The 25,314-nt window shown below is 34.6% G+C and overlaps 1 protein-coding gene across 4 annotated transcripts in view; it reads left to right on the forward strand.

Moving 5' to 3' along the window:
* The window catches only part of LOC127830974 (uncharacterized), a 357,196-nt gene that overhangs the window by 17,420 nt on the left and 314,462 nt on the right, over window positions 1-25,314 (forward strand). The window lies entirely within an intron of this gene.

Below are 25,314 nucleotides of genomic sequence, written 5' to 3' on the forward strand. Positions count from 1 at the left end.
TAGTTATCGATTTTAAGCATTGTTAAAGCATTTGTGCCTATTTTCGTTCAATTAACTTTGATAGAAAAAAAATCCCATTTTTTTATGGGAAAAAAAATCCCATGGGATTTTTTTTCTGATTTTTAGAGATTTATTCATGTAACCTTCAGAAACACTACCTTTTAACAAATGATGAGCATTTCTCGCGATTTCAACGCGTTAAATCGTGTTTAAAAAAAATAAAAAAATCCCATGGGATTTTTTTGTCCCATGGGATTTTTTATCCCATGGGATTTTTTATCCCATGGGATTTTTTATCCCATGGGATTTTTTTCCAATTGGATTTTTTTTAAGGTATAAGTTTCTAAAAGCTATATAATAATAATAATAATAATAATAATAATAATAATAATAATAATAATAATAATAATAATAATAATAATAATAATAATCGTGCTCAATATGATGAATTTGTACTTTTAAGCGACTAACATTTTTATTCGAGCCGATCGTCGAGTCCGAATGGTGAGTATAAGAGCAATTTACCAGTACAAATAAATCTCACTTGTTTAGAGAACGCTACCGTACTATAAAATAATCTTGATAATAAGTCATATCATTTTTCGACAGAAAATGAAAACAGTATCCATATTGATGTCAGAAATGTCCCCTGCTATGATAAATATTGACAAAATGAAAAACCTTGACAATAATTCCGTGTCGAATACGCATTAGATTATAGCAATCAAATTCATATAAGCATTGATAAGATAATATGCGAAAATGGGTCTTATGTCAAATACGGCCAGCGTAGCTCCATTCCATAATGTCCGGTATTAAGTCACGTCAAGTTTCGTGGTCGAATTATAGCATAATAATCATTTTCACATTACGCGAATCATATGAGTTTCCCTACATATATTGTGTTAAAATTTATGTTACACTAATGTGCGATGATGAAAAGGGGATTTCGGTAATTCTACATTCGCCCGCCTAGTACCGAAATCCCCGTATTTACGCCTTAAAGGGTCAATAGGTCATCGGTATGAATGGTTTTTGACTTCACGTGAATGTTAAGGTGCAAAAAAATGATATTAATTTTAATTATTAAGCACTCTTGACAGCATTAAGTTGCCTCTCAGTGGGGATTTCGGTAATTCTACACTAGAACTTAAACGCGCGCCGGTACCGAAATCCTGCTGTACAAACCTTCAAGTGTCAACAAAATTATTATTGTGTTTTTTTTCATTAGCAACCAGTGACATGTATTATCTCCCATTCGGTTACTTCTTTTGGAAAATAATTAGCGGGGATTTCGGTACTGCTACATTCGTACGCCCAGAGCCGAAATCACCCATGTTTACGCCAATCCCCCATATTACGCCTTAAAGGGTCTATATGTCATTATGTTCGGGTTTTGGCTTTGCATTAATGTTGATTTGTACACAATCATATTAGTGTTAATCATTTAAACACTCTTATCAGAATATTTTTTCCATTATTAAATAGTTTATTAATGTGAAAAATGTGTAAACGAATGTAAAAAAGGTAAAATGTACATTTAAAACATTGGTTACACAAAAGTATATGTAAATATAACATGACATAGTAATAATAAGTCTTCAGAAAGTATTTTCCAAACAAATCTGATGAAACAAATGATATCGTACTACCTTATTTACAATATGCTATACACTTTTGCAATTTAGTTATCAATGTTTAATCAAAGCATAAATCAGCATATGTTGCCTCTTAGCGGGGATTTCGGTAATTCTTAACAAGCACATAAACCCGCGCCGGTACCGAAATCCCCGCTGTACAAACCTTCAAGTGTAAAAAAAATACTGATTTAGGTTTAAATAAAGGGAACAATAGTATTTTTGGCCACCAAAAAGCACTTCCGCGTCAACAAAAAGATTGAAATTATGTCAGAAACCCAGCTTTTCATTGTATATATTGCAATACACCATCGGCCGCCGAGAGCGTAATACTGCGCTTGGCCGCGAAACAATGTAGATTGCATCAAATTAAATGTCAATTTTCGATTTTATTACAAAAATAAACACTGCCTTTTTATAAATATGTCAAGCACGTACACTTAACAAAAAAATCGATATATCTTTATGTAATGTAGAAAAGTAAAGCGCTTTATATATAACAATGTTTTATAATGTCTCTCTGGTTGAGAAAAAAAACTAAACAAAACCATGTAGAACATATAATATGTTTTCATAATTAAAAAAAATATTTAATGATGCACGTGATGTTTTATAATTGATATAAGTTCACGTGTCATTGAACGAGTTAAGGGAGAGATGCGAATTAAATTACACATAATTAAAAACTGATACTATACTGTCAGCTTGATTTATAAATTGTGTTCCATCGCGCCAATATATTCATTGTTCCATGAAATTGTGTATAAAAGCAAAACGATTGAAATTATGTCAGAAATCATGCTTTTCACATTAAATGATCTTTAACACTTTATTTATACCAATCAGGAAAATAACAAATACAATAATAGGGGAAGTCTATACTGTGTATTAGAAACTTGTTGTGGTGATCCCTATCTTATCCGCTCAATACACATCCCCCTGGCTACTGTACAGAAAAAAATTAGATTTACTTTCAAAATAACTGATTTCATTAATTGCTAACTTGTTGTCTACATTTTAAATTAACAACGATAATGGATCAACATCACCGTTGCACAATTATTAAGTTCACAGTAATCTGTACTTTAAATAGAGCCTAATTAAAGACGGTGCTAATAAAGAACAAAGCGTGAATGTGGATATTAAGAAATTAGATCCTTTTTTGCATGACACTGGCAGTATATCATTTTATCTTATATAAATAAGCGACATTTAAGACATGGATAAAATTAAAATAAGACACATTTGCATCTTTCATTTCTTGAAAAAAAAATAAGCACGCAGTCACATATAAATAAGATACATTGAAGACACAGAAAAAAATAAATAAGACACATTTGCATCTTTCACTAAATTTTCTTAAAACATGTGAAACTGAAGAAAAACATTTATTACTGACACATTATTCTAAAAGTCGACTGACAACTTAAGTTCAAAGAGGGATTTACAATTAAATAAGATCCATTTTCGCATGATGCTGGTTGTAGAGCAAGCAATACATTTCTTACTAACACATTATTCTAAAAGTCGACAGGCAACATTAATTCAAAGAGGGAACCACAATTAAATAAGATCAATTTTCGCATGATACTGGTTGTATAGCAAGTACATGTAGTCACATATTAATTACATCTTGCATTAGTTGCAATAATTTTGTGCGCGTGCTTCTGAACGTTGCGTTAAGCGAGAGTGTTGTCATTTTGTTATTTTTATATTTTGGTATTATGTATGATTATTGCTTGTTTTGAATTTGAAATAAACGCTTTCTGGCAAATAAGCATCGTCTTAATTTTAATACAAATAATGAACATTTGACATACAAAATGTCCAATAACATACCGGCAATAACATTATATATATGTTAATTTCTTTGCATGTTTATACCGAAATTATAGCCAACATCGGCAGTTAGGGAAATTTTGTGACACACTTTAACACATCAAACATGCATGATAGTTCTTTTTTCATATGATATTCCCCTGGTTGCTTACCGGTGTATTGGTGCAGTTGATAACCCCGCCGGGACTACAGTAGGTTGCTAATACACACGTGTATCGTGTTCAATACACTCGTCTTAATTTTAATACAAATAATGAACATTTGACATACAAAATGTCCAATAACATATCGGCAATAACATTATATATATGTTAATTTCTTTGCATGTTTATACCGAAATTATAGCCGACATCGGCAGTTAGGGAAATTTTGTGACACACTTTAACAAATCAAACATGCATGATAGTTCTTTTTTCATATGATATTCCCCTGGTTGCTTACCGGTGTATTGGTGCAGTTGATAACCCCGCCGGGACTACAGTAGGGTGCTAATACACACGTGTATCGTGTTCAATACCCGATCCATGCTACAACGTGTAAGAACGGGAATTTCGGTAATTCTACCTTTTTAAGCTTGCGTACCTCTAATGGGCACATATCCAAATATAATTTAATTAATTATTTTCCTAATCAGCATCATTTCACTAAACTACATGCAAATTTGTAGGTAGGCTTTCCATGCTTAAAAAAAATAAACCGATTTTTTCAAAACCACCCTCACGCTCGGCTTTTGTCCAGTTTATTTTCACCCCTGGGGTATATAAAAGTTCCATAATTCATTCAAATTTCCAAATATGGGCATGCAGTTGGTGTGTACAGATGCAGTAAAGGAGTTTAAAGTTTAAACAAGATGAAATAAGTATTCTTTTACAGACATTTATTTTTTACAAATTTTAATCTATGGAATAGCGCCATGAAATGTAAGTGATTTCAGCCAAGTAAAAATTGGGTCGGTTAAAAACAAAGTGTCATAAAATTCAAAATAGTATCATTTAAGTTATATTTTAAACTAAGTTTTTATAAAAACACTATATACAGCAAAAATACAAAAAAATAGACAAATTTACCGTTTACTTTTTTAAATAAAAATAAAAATGCAACATGCATCATTCGTATTTTCAGCAGTAAATTAATCAATTTAGCCATAACGTTGTTTTAATTTTAAAATTGAAGGATGTGCATACAATTTTCAACATATTTAACAATAAACATAGCTTATGTGCTATATTAAATCAAATTACGTTAGAAAAGAAATAAAACGCGTCGCAAAAAGTATGCGATGTCGGCAGGAATCGAACCTGCGCGGGAAAATCCCAAAACATTTCTAATTCATCGCCTTACCTACTCGGCCACGACAACTTCACATCTGTGTAAACTTAAATTAGATATATATAAGTAAACAGGTAAAAAGGCTCGCTCGATCTTATATATATATATAATCGTATTTTTCAGATGATAATTGGATCAAAGTCAATATTTATAGTGAAAATAGTGTAATCTAAATGAATAAGTTAAACATATATCAAAATTCAAAGCTTGAAAAAAGTAAAATGCATCTCTCGGAAATAAGCGATCATTGAAGATCGGCAATGGCTTATGTATGAAGTGAAAGGACAGTTGAAAGTTTCCATTTTGCACGTTAATGATTCTGATAATATGGTGACAAAGGCAGCAGTCATATGTAGTATTGTGTTTGACCGGAGAGTAGCGTGATCTGTGTCGGTGTTGGGCGCTCTGAGGGCGCAATCCGGCTACATAGGTACATAGGAACCTCTAGTGGCTATAGTTCATGGATCGGGTTCGGCAGACAGGGAACATGTAAATTTTTATATGTATGTTTTATATCTTAATTACCTAAACGTACATTTATCCTGGTTACTTATTTACTGAGGTTTGAGTTAGTCGCAATGATTGTAGATACGTTGTACTATATTTAGTAAGTATTTGGAGGACGAGTGGCACGGGCACGCGCTTTATTATCACTTATGCAAGGAACGCGTTTTGTTTATATACGTATTTTTGATATTCCGATAGGGTTAAGGGAGGTAACTTATTCAAGTAAAACGCGATATTTTTTGCGATGCCTTTTTATAACTCTTGTTTAATTAATTACATACGAATATACAGCTAAATTTAAGATGATTTTTACCAGAACAAAAATTTCGGAGAAAGATATATTGAGATTTTGATATTCCATAGAATGCGAGTCTCCATATATATTTTCTATTGCAGGGGAGGTAATTTAAAGAATTTAAAGTCTCCGAATTGGTCTTTGTTGTATCTATTTACGTTTATTTTCAAGCTTATGGCGATTAAATAATTAATTATTATTAGTATGTGCTCACATGGATATTGGTACGGATATATCGTGTTCATATAATCAAGGACGACAACAGCGAACAACTTCAGTGCCTTCAGCGCTTTGATTTATAATATACATTATGTCCTATGTTATATGGCGTATAGCTACTTATATATGTGCGTATAAAATATGTTAACCGTCTTTTTTTTTAAATAAATGAAATCATACTGAAACTCTCCGAATTGAGGATTTACATGTTTTGATGAGCTGTCAAAGATTATTACAAACAACAATTATTATGTTTTTTAATGCAGACACTTTAAAAGACTGTGGGTGCGGACCCAGGATCCTGCGATAAATCAAAAGGAAAGGTACTTTAGGTACTTAAGCTACGTTGAAGAAACTCGGACATTGTTGACGCCCTGTCTTCAATAAATACTGTTTTTGAGTGAGGTAAAACTTACAAATGTATTTGTTAGCCAATTGACGTTTATCGTGGTATTTTGAAATTATTTTTAAAATAACTGGACTAAGCATTGGTTTCGGTAGAAAAGTACTGCAACAATTTCGCTAGATTTGAACACATTTTAACACTCCGCATTATGATATTTTGATTCAATTTTTCATATTTATACCAAGTGAGTTTTCATTTGACCGCCTTGCGGATACAGATCCATTAGCATGTGCTTGTGTATTATAATAACAATTAATGAGTTAATATACTACTTACAGTATCGTTATTTTCATCAACATCATAGTTTTCATCGTTATCATCATCATCATCATCAACATAGTCATCATCTCATCATTATCACATCATCATCATCATCATCATCATCATCATCATCATCATCATCATCATCATCATCATCATCATCATCATCATCATCATCATCATCATCATCATCATCATCATCATCATCATCATCATCATCATCATCATCATCATCATCATCATCATCATCATCATCATCATCATCATCATCATCATCATCATCAACATCATCATCATCATCATCATCATCATCATCATCGTCATCATCATCGTCATCATCATCGTCATCATCATCATCATCATCATCATCATCATCATCATCATCATCATCATCGTCGTCGTCGTCGTCTTCGTCGTCGTCGTCGTCGCCCTCGTCCTCGTCCTCGTCCTGCTCCTCCGCCTCCACCGCATCATCAGCAGCAGCATCGTCATCAGCAACAGCAGCAGCATTATCGTCACTATCACCAACAACATCGTTATGGTCGCCATCGTCGTGATCATCATCATCAGTGTCATCATCATCATCATCATCGTCATTGTTATCGTCGTTGTTCTTCTCCTCGTCGTCGTCATCGTCATCATCGTCGTCATCGTCATTCTCATCATGAACAATTTCAACAATCGTAAAACCTATCGCTCAGCTCATTTTTGCTGTGAATTCGGATGTTATATCAAATCTTTTTGATTAATAGAGTTTGCTGCTTAATGTATTAATAACTAAATAATAATGTTGATTATATTGAAAATAAATGGTTTCAATTTTATTTATCCGTTTAAGATGCAGTATTTGACCAAGTCAATTTGTCGCTAAAAGTATTCATTACACATTCAATCCAAAAAGCGTTACGAGTTGCTATTGAAACTATAATCGCATTCCGATAAAAATGGTGTCTGTATTAGGGCCTGTTTAATTTCTACGCTTCATTGCAATTCATAAAAATATTTTTAAGGGTACCGGTATATCTAGACACACTCTGTTATCCAAACAATCCTTGTGATCATAAACAAATAAACAATGAAATATAAATAAAATTAGATGATAAAAAATGGTATCTTCCTTTTTGCTGTTGCTAGTTATCAACAGAGTAGCAAAACTTTTAAATATAAATTATATTCAATTCATAGCACGCTTAAAGATTTGAAGTTTATCTAAATCTATAAGCACAAACATATTTATGTTTGTTAATACAAAGCTGTAGCAGTTTTCTGATTGCGCTTGAAAAGATGTGATTGTTGTTGTTGCATTAATAGTATCATTTGTTTGTATTTCCAGATTAGGTATTCCACCATACATTTTGTTTTTAATCAGATGTCTTATAATTGGCATTGCAATATTTCAATAACGAGTAATCAACACAATTGACTTTATGTATCTTTAATTGTTTATCCATATTATCATTAACACTTGAGGGAAAAATAAGCTGTGTCATTTTTTATTTTTTATTTTACTTATGGTTCAGACAACTCTGCTTTTACTCTATGCCGTAATAATTATAAGTTTCCGTTCACTTAAAGATATTGTTTTCCGTGTTGGAAAATTTAAATACGAAAAATATTTAGAGACAAGTGTGTTATGTTTGTTTGTCAATTATTTAATTGAAGTAGAAATAATACATCAGTGTACATAATTTTATTGTGTTGTTCCCTTCGTTCTTTACTTTAAAAATACAACTTAACAGCTTTGCAATCAACTGAAATAATATATAAAAAGTAAAAACAATAAACGTTTGGCTTTCTTAATACGATATCATTTCAAACGCTGTTGGAAGGAACCATTGCTTATTAGAGGTTTACAAGGTAATTTACCCAAGTACGCAAATGTAATGGTCGATTGCCCTTAGGCATGATTCTGTTTTATTACTTTAATCCGGTTGTAAAAATGCATGACCGAAGGGTCATCAGATAAGCAAAAACAGGGCCAAAATCTGATAAAATAGCAGATGATAATTGGATCAAAGTCAATATTTATAGTGAAAATAGTGTAATCTAAATGAATAAGTTAAACATATATCAAAATTCGAAGCTTGAAAAAAGTAAAATGCATCTCTCGGAAATAAGCGATCATTGAAGATCGGCAATGGCTTATGTATGAAGTGAAAGGACAGTTGAAAGTTTCCATTTTGCACGTTAATGATTCTGATAATATGGTGACAAAGGCAGCAGTCATATGTAGTATTGTGTTTGACCGGAGAGTAGCGTGATCTGTGTCGGTGTTGGGCGCTCTGAGGGCGCAATCCGGCTACATAGGTACATAGGAACCTCTAGTGGCTATAGTTCATGGATCGGGTTCGGCAGACAGGGAACATGTAAATTTTTATATGTATGTTTTATATCTTAATTACCTAAACGTACATTTATCCTGGTTACTTATTTACTGAGGTTTGAGTTAGTCGCAATGATTGTAGATACGTTGTACTATATTTAGTAAGTATTTGGAGGACGAGTGGCACGGGCACGCGCTTTATTATCACTTATGCAAGGAACGCGTTTTGTTTATATACGTATTTTTGATATTCCGATAGGGTTAAGGGAGGTAACTTATTCAAGTAAAACGCGATATTTTTTGCGATGCCTTTTTATAACTCTTGTTTAATTAATTACATACGAATATACAGCTAAATTTAAGATGATTTTTACCAGAACAAAAATTTCGGAGAAAGATATATTGAGATTTTGATATTCCATAGAATGCGAGTCTCCATATATATTTTCTATTGCAGGGGAGGTAATTTAAAGAATTTAAAGTCTCCGAATTGGTCTTTGTTGTATCTATTTACGTTTATTTTCAAGCTTATGGCGATTAAATAATTAATTATTATTAGTATGTGCTCACATGGATATTGGTACGGATATATCGTGTTCATATAATCAAGGACGACAACAGCGAACAACTTCAGTGCCTTCAGCGCTTTGATTTATAATATACATTATGTCCTATGTTATATGGCGTATAGCTACTTATATATGTGCGTATAAAATATGTTAACCGTCTTTTTTTTTAAATAAATGAAATCATACTGAAACTCTCCGAATTGAGGATTTACATGTTTTGATGAGCTGTCAAAGATTATTACAAACAACAATTATTATGTTTTTTAATGCAGACACTTTAAAAGACTGTGGGTGCGGACCCAGGATCCTGCGATAAATCAAAAGGAAAGGTACTTTAGGTACTTAAGCTACGTTGAAGAAACTCGGACATTGTTGACGCCCTGTCTTCAATAAATACTGTTTTTGAGTGAGGTAAAACTTACAAATGTATTTGTTAGCCAATTGACGTTTATCGTGGTATTTTGAAATTATTTTTAAAATAACTGGACTAAGCATTGGTTTCGGTAGAAAAGTACTGCAACAATTTCGCTAGATTTGAACACATTTTAACACTCCGCATTATGATATTTTGATTCAATTTTTCATATTTATACCAAGTGAGTTTTCATTTGACCGCCTTGCGGATACAGATCCATTAGCATGTGCTTGTGTATTATAATAACAATTAATGAGTTAATATACTACTTACAGTATCGTTATTTTCATCAACATCATAGTTTTCATCGTTATCATCATCATCATCATCAACATAGTCATCATCTCATCATTATCACCATCATCATCATCATCATCATCATCATCATCATCATCATCATCATCATCATCATCATCATCATCATCATCATCATCATCATCATCATCATCATCATCATCATCATCATCATCATCATCATCATCATCATCATCATCATCATCATCATCATCATCATCATCATCATCATCATCATCAACATCATCATCATCATCATCATCATCATCATCATCATCATCATCATCATCATCATCATCATCATCATCATCATCATCATCATCATCATCATCATCATCATCATCATCAACATCATCATCATCATCATCATCATCATCATCATCATCATCATCGTCATCATCATCGTCATCATCATCGTCATCATCATCATCATCATCATCATCATCATCATCATCATCATCATCGTCGTCGTCGTCGTCTTCGTCGTCGTCGTCGTCGCCCTCGTCCTCGTCCTCGTCCTGCTCCTCCGCCTCCACCGCATCATCAGCAGCAGCATCGTCATCAGCAACAGCAGCAGCATTATCGTCACTATCACCAACAACATCGTTATGGTCGCCATCGTCGTGATCATCATCATCAGTGTCATCATCATCATCATCATCGTCATTGTTATCGTCGTTGTTCTTCTCCTCGTCGTCGTCATCGTCATCATCGTCGTCATCGTCATTCTCATCATGAACAATTTCAACAATCGTAAAACCTATCGCTCAGCTCATTTTTGCTGTGAATTCGGATGTTATATCAAATCTTTTTGATTAATAGAGTTTGCTGCTTAATGTATTAATAACTAAATAATAATGTTGATTATATTGAAAATAAATGGTTTCAATTTTATTTATCCGTTTAAGATGCAGTATTTGACCAAGTCAATTTGTCGCTAAAAGTATTCATTACACATTCAATCCAAAAAGCGTTACGAGTTGCTATTGAAACTATAATCGCATTCCGATAAAAATGGTGTCTGTATTAGGGCCTGTTTAATTTCTACGCTTCATTGCAATTCATAAAAATATTTTTAAGGGTACCGGTATATCTAGACACACTCTGTTATCCAAACAATCCTTGTGATCATAAACAAATAAACAATGAAATATAAATAAAATTAGATGATAAAAAATGGTATCTTCCTTTTTGCTGTTGCTAGTTATCAACAGAGTAGCAAAACTTTTAAATATAAATTATATTCAATTCATAGCACGCTTAAAGATTTGAAGTTTATCTAAATCTATAAGCACAAACATATTTATGTTTGTTAATACAAAGCTGTAGCAGTTTTCTGATTGCGCTTGAAAAGATGTGATTGTTGTTGTTGCATTAATAGTATCATTTGTTTGTATTTCCAGATTAGGTATTCCACCATACATTTTGTTTTTAATCAGATGTCTTATAATTGGCATTGCAATATTTCAATAACGAGTAATCAACACAATTGACTTTATGTATCTTTAATTGTTTATCCATATTATCATTAACACTTGAGGGAAAAATAAGCTGTGTCATTTTTTATTTTTTATTTTACTTATGGTTCAGACAACTCTGCTTTTACTCTATGCCGTAATAATTATAAGTTTCCGTTCACTTAAAGATATTGTTTTCCGTGTTGGAAAATTTAAATACGAAAAATATTTAGAGACAAGTGTGTTATGTTTGTTTGTCAATTATTTAATTGAAGTAGAAATAATACATCAGTGTACATAATTTTATTGTGTTGTTCCCTTCGTTCTTTACTTTAAAAATACAACTTAACAGCTTTGCAATCAACTGAAATAATATATAAAAAGTAAAAACAATAAACGTTTGGCTTTCTTAATACGATATCATTTCAAACGCTGTTGGAAGGAACCATTGCTTATTAGAGGTTTACAAGGTAATTTACCCAAGTACGCAAATGTAATGGTCGATTGCCCTTAGGCATGATTCTGTTTTATTACTTTAATCCGGTTGTAAAAATGCATGACCGAAGGGTCATCAGATAAGCAAAAACAGGGCCAAAATCTGATAAAATAGCGCTGTTTAGCTGACTGTACGAAAATCCGTATGTCCGAAAATTTAGAATCATGAAAACATAAATATTTTGGCTTAAAAAGGAAATGTAAGAAAATTTAGAATGTAAGAGAAAATACGGTGGTTTTATGGTGTTTAAATCGATTAGAAATAGCAAAACCTAAAGACATTATCTCAAGTGTGATTTTCAAATGATTTTATATGAATGTACACACACGGTAAAACTAGTCTATTAAAATGCAATACCTTCATTGGTTCTCATGTTTTTAATATTTATTAAACATAGGTATTTGTGAACACTTGTTGTTATATAATATTGAAATGTACACGCATACTGAACATAAAATCATTAGCATAACGGCTAAGTTGGTTTTTACTAAGATTGCAATAGTGTTTATTTTATTATTATGAATCTTATGAGGATAATTTTGAAAGTATGACACAGAGTATCTGAAGAAGATATATACATAATCACATATGTTGTTGTTGTTGTGGTTATTGTTTCAATATTTTTATGAGTATCATACATTCAATGACGAATAGCTATTAATTTGTCATACAAACACCATAATTATTATTGGATTGCGGAGATTAAACAAATCGATTCCCTTGTAACTGATATAACTGATACATTTTTTGAGCGACAATTTGAAACTAAATCTAGTATTATTTAAATTTGATTATTTTAATTGCAGACTTTTTTATTAACCCAAATTAATGTGTACGCAACGTTTCTTTTATTTAAATCGCTGAGTACGAAGCATCAAGCTATTTTTTAATTAATTGACAGTGATCTTTAATGTATGTCATAATATATATTGAAATCAATCTTAATTAAAGCTTGAGTGGTTGGTTTGTAATAAGTTTTGTAAATGTTGCTGTAGGATATGTATGCACAATAAATACTAACGCTCTGGCATATTGTGATGGTGATATGATTATATATTGCACAATAAATATGTTCTTGTGATAATATTGAGGCTATAATTAGTTTTTGAATTAAGCTAGCTAATTTCAAATAAGATACAAACACATCCCAATCCTAAAATTATCAGTAAGTTATAGTATTGTTTGCCTCTAGGCGCATAATTAATTGAAGGCCTAGTTTAACTGTTAATCCTCGCCCCATGTGGTGTCCCAGTGGGTACACTGATATTAAAGGGGCCTTTTCACAGATTTTGGCATTTTTTAACTTAATCATTAAATGCTTTATATTGATAAATGTAAACATTGGATCGTAAAAGCTCCAGTAAAAAATCAAGAATAAAATTAAAAAAAGGAAAAGAACATTGCCCGGACCAGGTTTCGAACCAGTGACCCCTGGAGTCCTGCCAGAGTCCTGAAGTAAAAACGCTTTAGCCTACTGAGCTATTCCGCCGAGTACATATACTTGAAGTATTTTATACCTTATATAAGCAATCTTCGTAGTTTCACAAAATTTAACGACAAAAACAGAACTCTCCAAATTATTCAATCGTTTCGCGTTGCAACGCTTTATAATTTTTAGGTTTTAAAATCGTCAAAAGATGCATATAATGGCTATATTAGACCATGGTAAATGTTCAGTATTACTGTTTCCTCACAAATATCATAACTAAAACGAAAATTTGCGAATCTGAAACAACTTTTTTCAATTTTGTCAATTTACCAAAGCGTGAAAAGATCCCTTTAATACACGATATATTGGTCCACAATTAAATCTTTTATAAAAACATGTCTCTCAGGTGACTGAAAAATGGCTGTGTAGATACAACAAATACTACTACAACGGAGACTAAGATAACACATGTTACAATTAATTTGTCTTCCTTGCGTTCTTCTTATACGACAAACACTTCTAAAACAAAAAAGCAAAAAGCCGCTACTGCTACTGCTTCGGCTACTCTTACTGCTTCGGCTACTCTTACTGCTACTGCTACTGCTACTGCTGCCGCTGCCGCTGCCACTGCCGCTGCCGCTGCCGCTGCCACTGCCACTGCCACTGCCGCTGCCGCTGCCACTGCCACTGCCGCTGCCACTGCCGCTGCCAGTGCTGCTGCTGCTGCTACTGCTAGTGCTACTGCTACTGCTACTGCCACTGCTGCTGCCACTGCCGCTGCCACTGCCGCTGCTGCTGCTACTGATAGTGCTACTGCTACTGCTGCTGCTGCTGCTGCTTCTGCTGCTTCTGCTGCTTCTGCTGCTGTTGCTACTGCTACTGTTACTGCTACTGATACGGCTACTGATACGGCTACTGCTACTTCTACTGCTACTTCTACTGCTACTGCTAGTGCTACTGCTACTGCTACTGCTACTGATTCTGCTACTGCTACTGCTGCTGCTGCTGCTGCTACTGCTGCTGCTGCTGCTACTGCTGCTGCTGCTGCTACTGCTACTAATGATAATAATTCTCCTTCTACTTCTCTTTCTACTATTGCTAGCGATGCTTCATAATTTATTTTTAAATGTATCATTTTGTTAAAACAGGAAAGAACTGTTATATATATTTTCTTAAAGGTGTAAAGAATCTAAACTTTTCTGCGATTAAAGTTTTATTTAACTGGATTAGTATAGGCCACATAACAGACGCTATTGTACTGATTTGTACTAAACAACATTTTGTCATAATCAACAGTTTTAACATGCCGCAGTTTCCTTGGAAGTTAACCTTTGATTGGAGTTATGTATAAAACATTTACAAGGTATTTGTTGACAGTTTGTCCTGTCACAATTATATATTAGTTGAGCCAAACGTGTGATAAAGATCCCTTTTGGGGTGGCGATAAATACTATTTATATTGTTCAACAGTGGGAGACTGAGAAAACATATGTTACAATTAATTTGTCTACTTTGCCTGCTTCTTCTTTATATATTTTTCTTGCTAATCGTTTAGTTTTAGTTAAGTAGGTATATCAATTTACATTTTTGGATAGATATTTATTTGGATAGTAATAGTATGTTTTATTTGACTTGACATCATTGAACCGGTTTATTCATTGATAAGATCGGGATCTCCACAGGTGTTTAATCTCGATTGTTAGGTGGGGAGAAGGGTCCGAATGATAATGTTGTCGTCGGCTTACGAATCACATTTCACAAGTTTTAGACAAATATGCATACGTTATAAACCTAATTTAAGTATTACATAGATAATAACTTATCTTTATTTTGATGAACTACGTTTAAGGTATAAAACTATAATTATCTATGTGTTGTGTGCCGCATACATACCATCTTGCTTTTTTAAATTTGATCACAACGGTCCGAAGTCATAAACATTCATTATGCATGGTTGCTAAAGCACAGTGTATACTAACTAACCTATGTTTATTGTTGTTTGCTAGGGTTATTATTTTTTATTTTTATTTTTTTTATTTGGGGGGGGGGGAGGGCTTTTATAGAAGATTTCAACTAGTCCTTCAATTAACGAAAAAAAATATTGGTATAGGAAATATAAAAGAGTAATAGACAGCTTCATTCATGCTGTTCTATTATGGTGTTTTAACGCATATAATTATGTATGGTTGATGAAGCACATTGTATGCTACCGATGTTTATTGTTGTTTGATGATGATGTTAAGTTGGTGTTGCTGTTGTTGTTAATGATGATGATGAGGAGGAGGAGGAAGAAGAAGAAGATGATGATGATGATGATGGTGGTGGTAGTAGTGACGACGACGACGATGATGATGATTTTGATAATGATAATGAGATTTGAATTAAATTAATGCGCAAAGATTTTTCTTTTTAGCGGCCAAGTGCAGATATCTGCGCTCGGCCGCTGTAAGGGTTATGTAATATTTGCAATCTACATAGGAGTCAATAGCAGATACCAAGCACCATATGCTTATGAGAAACAAAAGCAAAATATTGGCAATCGCTGAAATCTCGAATATGACTTAATCATTTTATTAAATGAAAACCGGTAACTATTTTAAACGGTTATTATATTGCAACAACTTAGCGTTGTTTATCCAAAAGACCATTGTTATAATTACAGGGACGTCAATAGGCCAAACTATTCAGGAAATATGATTTGAGTCGTCAAGGATAGATTTTGAGATCAATGTACGTCCGATGAGATTTAAAGGGAGTTGGAGGCGTAGGGACATATTCGTTCGAGTACGCGATCATTTGAGAACAAATAATGTTGAAGCTTTATCGGAATTCCGGAAATTTGCGATCGGTACCGATTTTTCCAGGTTCTTTTTTATTGATTCTGATAAGTTAGCGGCCGGCACGGACATGAATATTAACTGACGAAAACCTCTTCGCTACTTTCCGAAAATATTCGACATGTTGCAAATATCCGTAATATTCCGCATTGTACTCACCAGAAATTGCAACTAGAAAGACTACAATAAATCAATTAGCTACGGCTCGGGCGGGGATTTACCTTTTATCCCTGTTAGGGACCTAATGCCCCAGACTACCGGCTATTTTTTCCGGAATTCGAACTTGATACACTTGAAGTAACTTGCATTCTGCTTACTGCCTGTTGCTAACTGCCGTTTTTAATGACGTTTAGTGGCAAAACCGATTATGACTGGTTTCAGGAATAATGAACACACAAACATTGGATAGTCACCAAGCATGTTGAAACAATCATCAAGTATAACCGATAGAGAACAAGCATGTTGGAACTGTCATGAAGCATGTTAGAATAAACATCACGCATAATGTAAATATTCATCATAAATGATGTAATGTTGCAGCAATCATCAAGTATAAACGAATAGACAACAAGCATGTTGGAATTGTCATAAAGCAAATTAGAATAAGCATCAGTCATAATGTAAATATTCACCACGAATGATGTTACTTTTACCTAAATATCCTTCCATAGACATGTGTTGTTACTAAAATAGACATAGAGATTTGAGCATTGGGAGTGACCTAATCATACTATGCTTTAGCAGTATTACGGAATACCGTTAGTGCCATCGTGGTTACACATTAAAATCCAGAGGGCGAGAACGCGAGAACGCGATAGTACGATGGCGACAATGTGACAATACGATGATGACAGGGTGACAATACGATGTCGACAATGCGATAGTACGATGGCGACAATGCGAGAACGCGATAATACGATGACGACAATCAGATAGTGCGATGACGACAGTGCGACAATACGATGGCGACAGTGAGATAGTACGATGGCGACAATACTACAGTTCGATAGTGCGATAATACGATGACGACAGTGCGAAAATACGATGACGACAGTGCGACAATACGATGGCGATAGCCGACAGTGCGATAGTACGATGGTGCCAATGCGATAACGCGATAGTATGATGGCGGCAATTCGAAAATGCGATGGCGACAGTGCGACAATACGATGGCGACAATGCGATAGAACGATGGCGACATTGCGATGATACCACGGCGAAAGTACGATATGACTATCGCATTGTCGCCCCCGTACTATCGTACTGCCGCCATTGTATTGTCGCACTGTCGCATTGTCGTCATCGTACTAGCGCGTTTTCGCAATCGTACGAACGCATTGTCGCCATCGTATTGTCACACTGTCGTCATCGTACTTTTGCGTTCTCGCATTCTCGCCCTCTGGATTTTAATGAGTAACCACGGTGGCCCTAACGGTATTTTGTACAGTAAAGTGCGTACAATCTGGAATAACAATTTATATGCCGAAAACAGATGTTGAAAACCCGACTTTGTTTTATAAGTAGTAGTCTAAATATACAATGAGTTTTCCGAGCATTAAATAAACATATTAAAATAAAATTCATGTTCGTATCGGTTGAAGTTCTTGTTAATAGTAGAAGCAAAGAACACAATAAAACGCTGATTGGGCTTACTAATTTGAGGCAAGAAAAAACACATCGCGCTATTTTATATAACATATAACGCGCATCCGCAAAGTTCGAGCGCCCGTCTCGGTGCCGTCGTTTCCGGTGAAAGTTTCGCACAGGAGCTACCGAGTTTGGATATGAGACCACGAATCATGGCTTGACTTGATATATCAGTCAGCGTAGAACCTGACCAGACTGCGCGGTTGGACAAGCTAGGATGGACCAACTTTGGCCGCATATGACATAAGACCCATTTTCGCATGACGCGGGTCATCTGACCTTTATAATGTGTATATAGCTTTGAATGGAATTTGCACATAGTTTTTGGCATGGACTTATTGTTATGTTAATGTGTTGCACGCTTTCAAAAGCAGAGGGCATATATAAGATCAATTATACTACGGAGTTCATTTTCTGTTGCAAAATGAAATGCAATAAAGATTGTTACTCAGCGGTGTGTACAGTATGACAGCGTTGTCTGTCTGCGATGCATTTATACTGGTTCTAAGCTGGCATACTCACCAATTGGACTCAACCATCTGCTCGAACATAAAAATGATAAGTTCTACTAGCATAAACCTTTAATTGTAACTCATTTAAAAAATATTCATGTTATTTATATTATTCAATTTATTATTCAAAATTATAATTATTATTTCCTTTATTGTTGTTTTTCGCATTAAGAAACTTATTCGGCTTACGAAACTGAAAAATCCCATTGGAAAAAATCCCATGGAATAAAAAATCCCATGGGATAAAAAATCCCATGGGATGAAAAATCCCATGGGATAAAAAGTCCCATGGGATTTAAAAATCCCATGGGATTTTTTGTTTTTTTTTAAACACGACTAAACGCATTAAAATATCGTAGTTGTTCATCATTTCATAAAAGATGATGTTTCTGAAAGTTTCATGAATAAATCTCTCAAAATAAGAAAAAAATCCCATGGGATTTTTTTCTCCCATTTAAAAATGGGATTTTTTTATTACTATATATTTATATATATATAATTGGCATAAAACCAATATACAGTCCTTAAATAACGTTAAAATACTTGCAAACGCAAATAAAACACGTTTTTTAAAATGTTCAAAATCCCATGGGATTTTTCTCCCATTTGCAAATTATGGGAGAAAAAAAATCCCATGGGAGAAAAAATCCCATGGGAAAATCGAAAATCCCATGGGAAAATGCAAAAATCCCATGGGAACCCCAACTTTGCTTATAAATTTCATAGTGAAGAAAACGCGTTTTTTGAGTAAAAATAACCAATTATTAATCAACGATAAGACTTTTATCGCATACTATGTCTCAAAGTAGCAAATCTTTAAGAAAAAGGGTACTTAAGTTTGCGAAATTTCGGTTTCGCAAAGTTTTTCCGGTGGCCGTTGATTGACGATCCATATCATTGGTTGAACAGAAAAATGTCACACCGCGCCGTTTTTGGCTCGACTATTATATATAAAATATATATAGTGGAGCTATCCTACTCACCCTGGCGTCAGCGTTTCCTTTTCCGTTTCCGTTAGCGTTAGCGTTCAAATGTACAAGTTTTCGTACGACCCCAATTATTTTCATTGTCCTTTGACATATTGCTTTCATATTTCGCATACTTGTTTACCAACATGACCCCAACCTATAAACAAGAGCAGACAACTCTATCAAGCATTTCGTCATAATTATGGCCCCTTTTCCACTTAGAAAATGCAGCAATTGTTAAAGTTTTCGTATAACCCCATTTATTTTCATTGTCCCTTGACATATTGCTTTTATTTTTTGCATACTTGTTTACCAACATGACCCCGATCTATAAACAAGAGCAGACAACTCTATCAAGCATTTTGTCATAATTATTGTCCCTTTTATACTTAGAATATGCATATTATTGATAAATCTATGTAAAAGTTTGCTTACTACCCCAAATATTTCCTATATCCTTTGACATATTGCTTTTAAATGTTGCATACTTGTTTACCAGCATGACTCCAACCTATAAACAAGAGCAGACCACTGTACCAAGCATTTTTACATAATTATGGCCTCTTTTGCACTTAGATAATTGAACATCTTGCTTAAATTGTCATAACTTCTTTATTTATGATCACATTTTATTATTACTTTGACAAAACAACACTTACCTGAATACCACAATGGATTCCACCCAAACAATACCCCACGCCCCTACCCAGAATCGCTCCCCCGCCCGCCCAACCTCCCCCCACCAATTTTTTTTTTAAACATCATCTAATAAATTACCCCACCCCACATTATACCCCCTCTCAGCCAGCCCTACCCCCTAAAAAAATTATATTTTTTTAAACATCATCTAATAAATTACCACATCCCTCATTATACCCCCCTCTCACCCCCCTACCCACTCAAACTTTTTTTTCCTTTTTTTTTAATTTGAAAGATCGTCTAATAAATGACCACACCCCATATTACCTCTCTCACCTCCCAAATTTTTTTTTGTTTTCCTTTTTTTATCTTTGAAAGATCGTCTAATAAATTATTATACCCCCACACACGAAGTTTAGGGGGGTATAAAGGAGTGAACTTGTCTGTCGGTCGGTCGGTCTGTCTGTCGGTCCTTATTAAGTGTCCGCTCTCTAATTCAAGTAATTTTCATCCGATCTTCACCAAACTTGGTCAGAAGTTGTATCTACATGATGTCTTGGCCAAGTTCGAACATGGACCTTGCCGGGTCAAAAACCAGGTCACGGGGTCACTAAGAGCGTTTTAAACATTCAGCATGTTGTCCGCTCTCTAATTTAAGTACTTTTCATCCGATCTTCACCACACGTGGTCAGAAGTTGTATCTAGATGATCTTAAGGCCAAGTTCGAACATGGGCCTTGCCGGGTCAAAAACTAGGTCACGGGTCACTTAGTGCGTTTTAAACATTCAGCATGTTCTCCGCTCTCTAATTCAAGTAGTTTGCATCCGATCTTCACCAAACTTGGTCAGAAGTTTTATCTAGATGATCTGAAGGCCAAGTTCGAACATGGACCATGCCAGATCAAAAACTAGGTCACAGGGTCACTTAGTACGTTTTACACATTGAGCATTCTGTCCGCTCTCTATTTCAAGTAGTGTAAATCCGATCTTCACCACACTTGGTCAGAAGTTGTAACTAGAAGATGTGTAGGTCAAGTTCGAGCATGGGCCATGCCGGGTCAAAAACAAGGTCACGGGGTCACTTAGTGTGTTTTAAAACTCACCATGTTGTCCGCTCTCTAATTCAAGTAGTTTTTATCCAATCTTCACCAAAATTGGTCAGAATGTGTATCTTGATCATTTCCAGGGCAATGTTTGAATATGGGTCATGCCGGGTCAAAAACTAGGTCACGGGATCACTTAGTGCGTTTCAACCATCACAATGCTGTCCGCTCTCTAATTCAAGTATTTTTCATCAAATCTTCACCAAACTTGGTCAGAAGTTGTATCTAGATGATGTCTAAGTCAAGTTTGAATATGGGTCATGCCGGGTCAAAAACTAGGTAACGGGGTATCTTAGTGTGTTTTAAACCTCACCATGTTGTCCGCTCTCTGATTCAAGGAGTTTTCATCCAATCCTCACCAAACTTGGTCACCAGTTTTATCTACATGTTGTCTAGGATAAGTTCGATCATGGGCCTTGCCGGGTCAAAAACCAGGTCACGGGGTCACTTATAGCGCTTTTTAACATTCAGCATGGTGTCCCCTCTCTAATTCAAGTAGTTTACATCCGATCACCAAACTTGGTCATAAGTTTTATGGTGATGATCTTAAGGCCAAGTTAGAACATGGGCCTTTCTGGGTCAAAAACTAGGTCAAGGGGCCACTTAGTGCATTTTAAAAATTGAGCATCATGTCCGCTGTTTTTTGTGAAGACGACATGCAAAAAATTATGTGTCAATGCGGCATGTGGGGGTATTCTTCACGTCTGTGACAAAGCTCTAGTTGAATATGAAACATTTCCCCATGATGGCTTACGTTATGATGTCAAGCACTCGAATAGTCGAGCGCGCTGTCCTCTGAAAGCTCTTGTTATTAAATATCGTTGACGATTCGTTGGTCTAAAACGAAAGAGCCAATAAGAAGCGTTGTAACAGAAACCGATGTAAATTCAGCATGGATTCTGGTGGAAAAAAAAGAAAAATGAATCTGTTAGATTTCGGATTTAAAGCTAAATCTGGTTAGAAAAAAATGACACAGTTGATTTTTCTTCCTGTTTGTATTGTAAGTTATTGTTTAATAACTATCTGTTATATTTGTTTTTTTTCTCGTTATCTTTTTTTTCGCTGTTTTAGAGCGGCTTCGTTCACGATTGTTGTGACTTTTCTTAGTGCCGTTTGTTATCCCCCGCCATAGGCGGATGGATATTGTTTTGGCGTTGTCCGTCCGTCCGTCCTTCCGTCCGTCCTTCCGTCCGTCCGGCACTTTTGTGTCCAGAGTCATATCTTGGAAGTGATTTGGCGGATTTCATTGAAACTTGACATGAATATATATATATGGATAAGAGGATAATGCACGCCAAAATGCATTGTACACCATCTGTTAATTACGGAGTTACGGCCCTTTGTATCTTGAAAAAATGCTTTTTTGTGTCCGGTGCCATATCTTGAAAGTGCTTTGGCGGATTTCATTGAAACTTGGTATGAGTATACATATGGATAAGAGGATGATGCACGCCAAATGGCATTGTACACTATATGTTTATAACGAAGTTATGGCCCTTTTGTATCTTGGAAAAATGCTTTTTTGAGTGTCAAATGTAACACGTGTGTCCAGAAGCATATTGGCGGGGGATATCAATTCAACGGATTTGCGTGTTGTTATAGTTTTATCGCTGAAAAGAGGGTAAGTTTTTCGCATTATCAGAATTGAACTTTCGAATTGTATTCAACTGTTTATAGTTTTACACAATCACCCTTGATTGAATTTTTTTTTATTTCTTTGTTGTGTTTTTTTTTTCATATAGATCTATTTTTAAATTAAGTAAGGATTGAAAACTTCTCACATTATTACTTCGTTTTGCCATTTTAATGGACCAGAGGACAATTTTCATTTAATAGATTTAATACATAAGGAAAAATCTAAATTGTCTGTAATTGGACCTGTCATATTAATTACTACAATGTAAATATTAGTTTGATTTTTTCTTGCTTTATGAGTAAATTTATCTTTGGGTGCCAAAAACTCAACATATAATGATGATAGAAGGTGATCTGTTCAAATAACTTAATAATATAATTTGATCACTAAGTTTTCAAATAAAATGATGTATTTAATAAAATAAAAAAGATATGAAAAAAGATGAGGAAAAAACTGCTTAAGGAAATTAATCTGTTTTGGTCTTTTAAAGGCTCAGATGATGGTTCTGCGAACCTAAACACAAGTGAAGCAATGTCACTTGATGTGATTTCATCGCAGATCAAGTTAGATCAGCTGACTGTGTTAGGAAGTGATAAGACAAATACGGATATGCCTGCCAGTTCGGAAAAATCATCAGATTCTGGGAGTAAAGAAAAGCACAAGCCTTTTACTGATGATGAGTGCCTAACTTTGACACAGAAATTGTTCATAAATTGTCAATGTTTCGTACTGAAGTGTGCCACAAAAAAAATGTTGAAGCATCTTTTTATCAAAAAGTTTTCTCCACTGTTTACTTTCTTATGATTTTTTTGTATCAAATAGGAAATTGTTGCCATTGTTAGATATGATTGAAAATGTCTTTGAGTATGAGAATTTTTTTTTTTAACCACAACGCTGCTGGTTCACAAAGGGATTTTTCTGTTACTTGGTGAGTCAGTCAAGGATAATGTAATAGAGAAAGCTCACAAGGCCCAAGTATATGGTTTGCTGACAGATGAAGTATCAGATATTAGCGTGACAGAAAATGTGATTACATTTATTCAGTATTTTGATTAGGAGCTAGGTAGTGTGCAAACATTATTTCTTTCCTGTCAGAACATTTTTGAACATTTCTCTTCAGCAAATGCCAAGGCCATCTCTGATCTTCTTCTTGAACCAAAATGTTCACATAACTCTACATCCAAGATGACAAGCACAGAGTGGTATTAAATACAACTGCTATCTGTCCCTGTATATAAGCAGTTCTTCCCCAAGATAACATTTATTGCTGAAGTTGCAGCTTCACTTCCTGTCACAAATGCCTGGCCGGAGAGAGGAGCAAGTTCTTAAAAATATATTAAAACTATACACAGGAATAGAGTATCCAATGATATGTTAGAAGCTTTGTTACAGGTGACTATAAACAGGCCAAGATGTGAGGATTCTGTTGACATGGTAAGGCAGGTAGTTTCGGAATGGCTCAGTATTAAAAATAAAAATAAATTAGCACAACCTTTGCCAGTGAAAACCCTGTGATGTTATTAGATCAGGAAGACTTGAGGCAAAATATCAAAGCAGCTATTAAGACATTTAACTTGGAGGATGATTATAGCAGCAGTTACAGTGATAGTGACTCTGACTCTTGCGAGATGTAAATAAAATGTGAGATGAAGTTCTCATCAGGTAAAATTTATTGTAATAGAAAGAAAATAATATTGTTTTCCTCTCCTGTCTTATTTCCTTTTTTGTCAATCATTAATTGCAGCCATGGCACTTATATCTATTAACCAAAGTTGCATATTCATTTTTTTCTCGGGGTGCTTCGCCCTCCTGAACCCCCTACCAGGGCATTGCCCTGGACCCACTGGGAGCCTTGGGGATCCCCAGACCCCCGGCCTAATCTGTTGCTTTATTAAAAAAGTCTATTGTTCCAAATAAAAATGAAAACACTGACCAGAAAGAAATAAAAAGCAGCGTTTTGTATTATGTCAAGGAAATGTTACCAGACCACATCTAGTGTTAAAATTTCTGCTAGTGCTTTAAGGAACACTGTTTTTTTTATTTTTTAATATGTAATTTTTATTTTACGCAGTGTTGATTTTGTTTCAGTGTGAATGAATCTTTAAATAAAAAGTATCATTAAAGTTCGACAAAGTTATATTGGGGTCATTCTGTCTGATGGTGGGTTGTGAATGCTGAATCAATGAATGAATTTAAGGTTCTGAATCTCCCTTATATGTTTATATTTAAAAAACAAACATTTTTCAGGCTTATAATTACAATCATCACCAGGCCTGAAGTATACAAATAAAACTTATAATTGGGCTGTGTTCTGTGAAAATGGGGTCTGCATAGGCTAATCAGGGACGACACTTCCCGCTTTTATGGTATCATTCATTTACAAAAAGTTTCTTCTTTTCAAAAATCCAGTTTAGGCAGAAAGTGTTCTTCCTGATTAACCTGTGCGGAATGCACAGGCTATACTGGGACGACACTTTACGCACATGCATTAAACCCC

Source organism: Dreissena polymorpha, chromosome 5 (genome assembly GCF_020536995.1).
Source record: "Dreissena polymorpha isolate Duluth1 chromosome 5, UMN_Dpol_1.0, whole genome shotgun sequence".
NCBI classification, from domain to species: Eukaryota; Metazoa; Mollusca; class Bivalvia; order Myida; family Dreissenidae; genus Dreissena; species Dreissena polymorpha.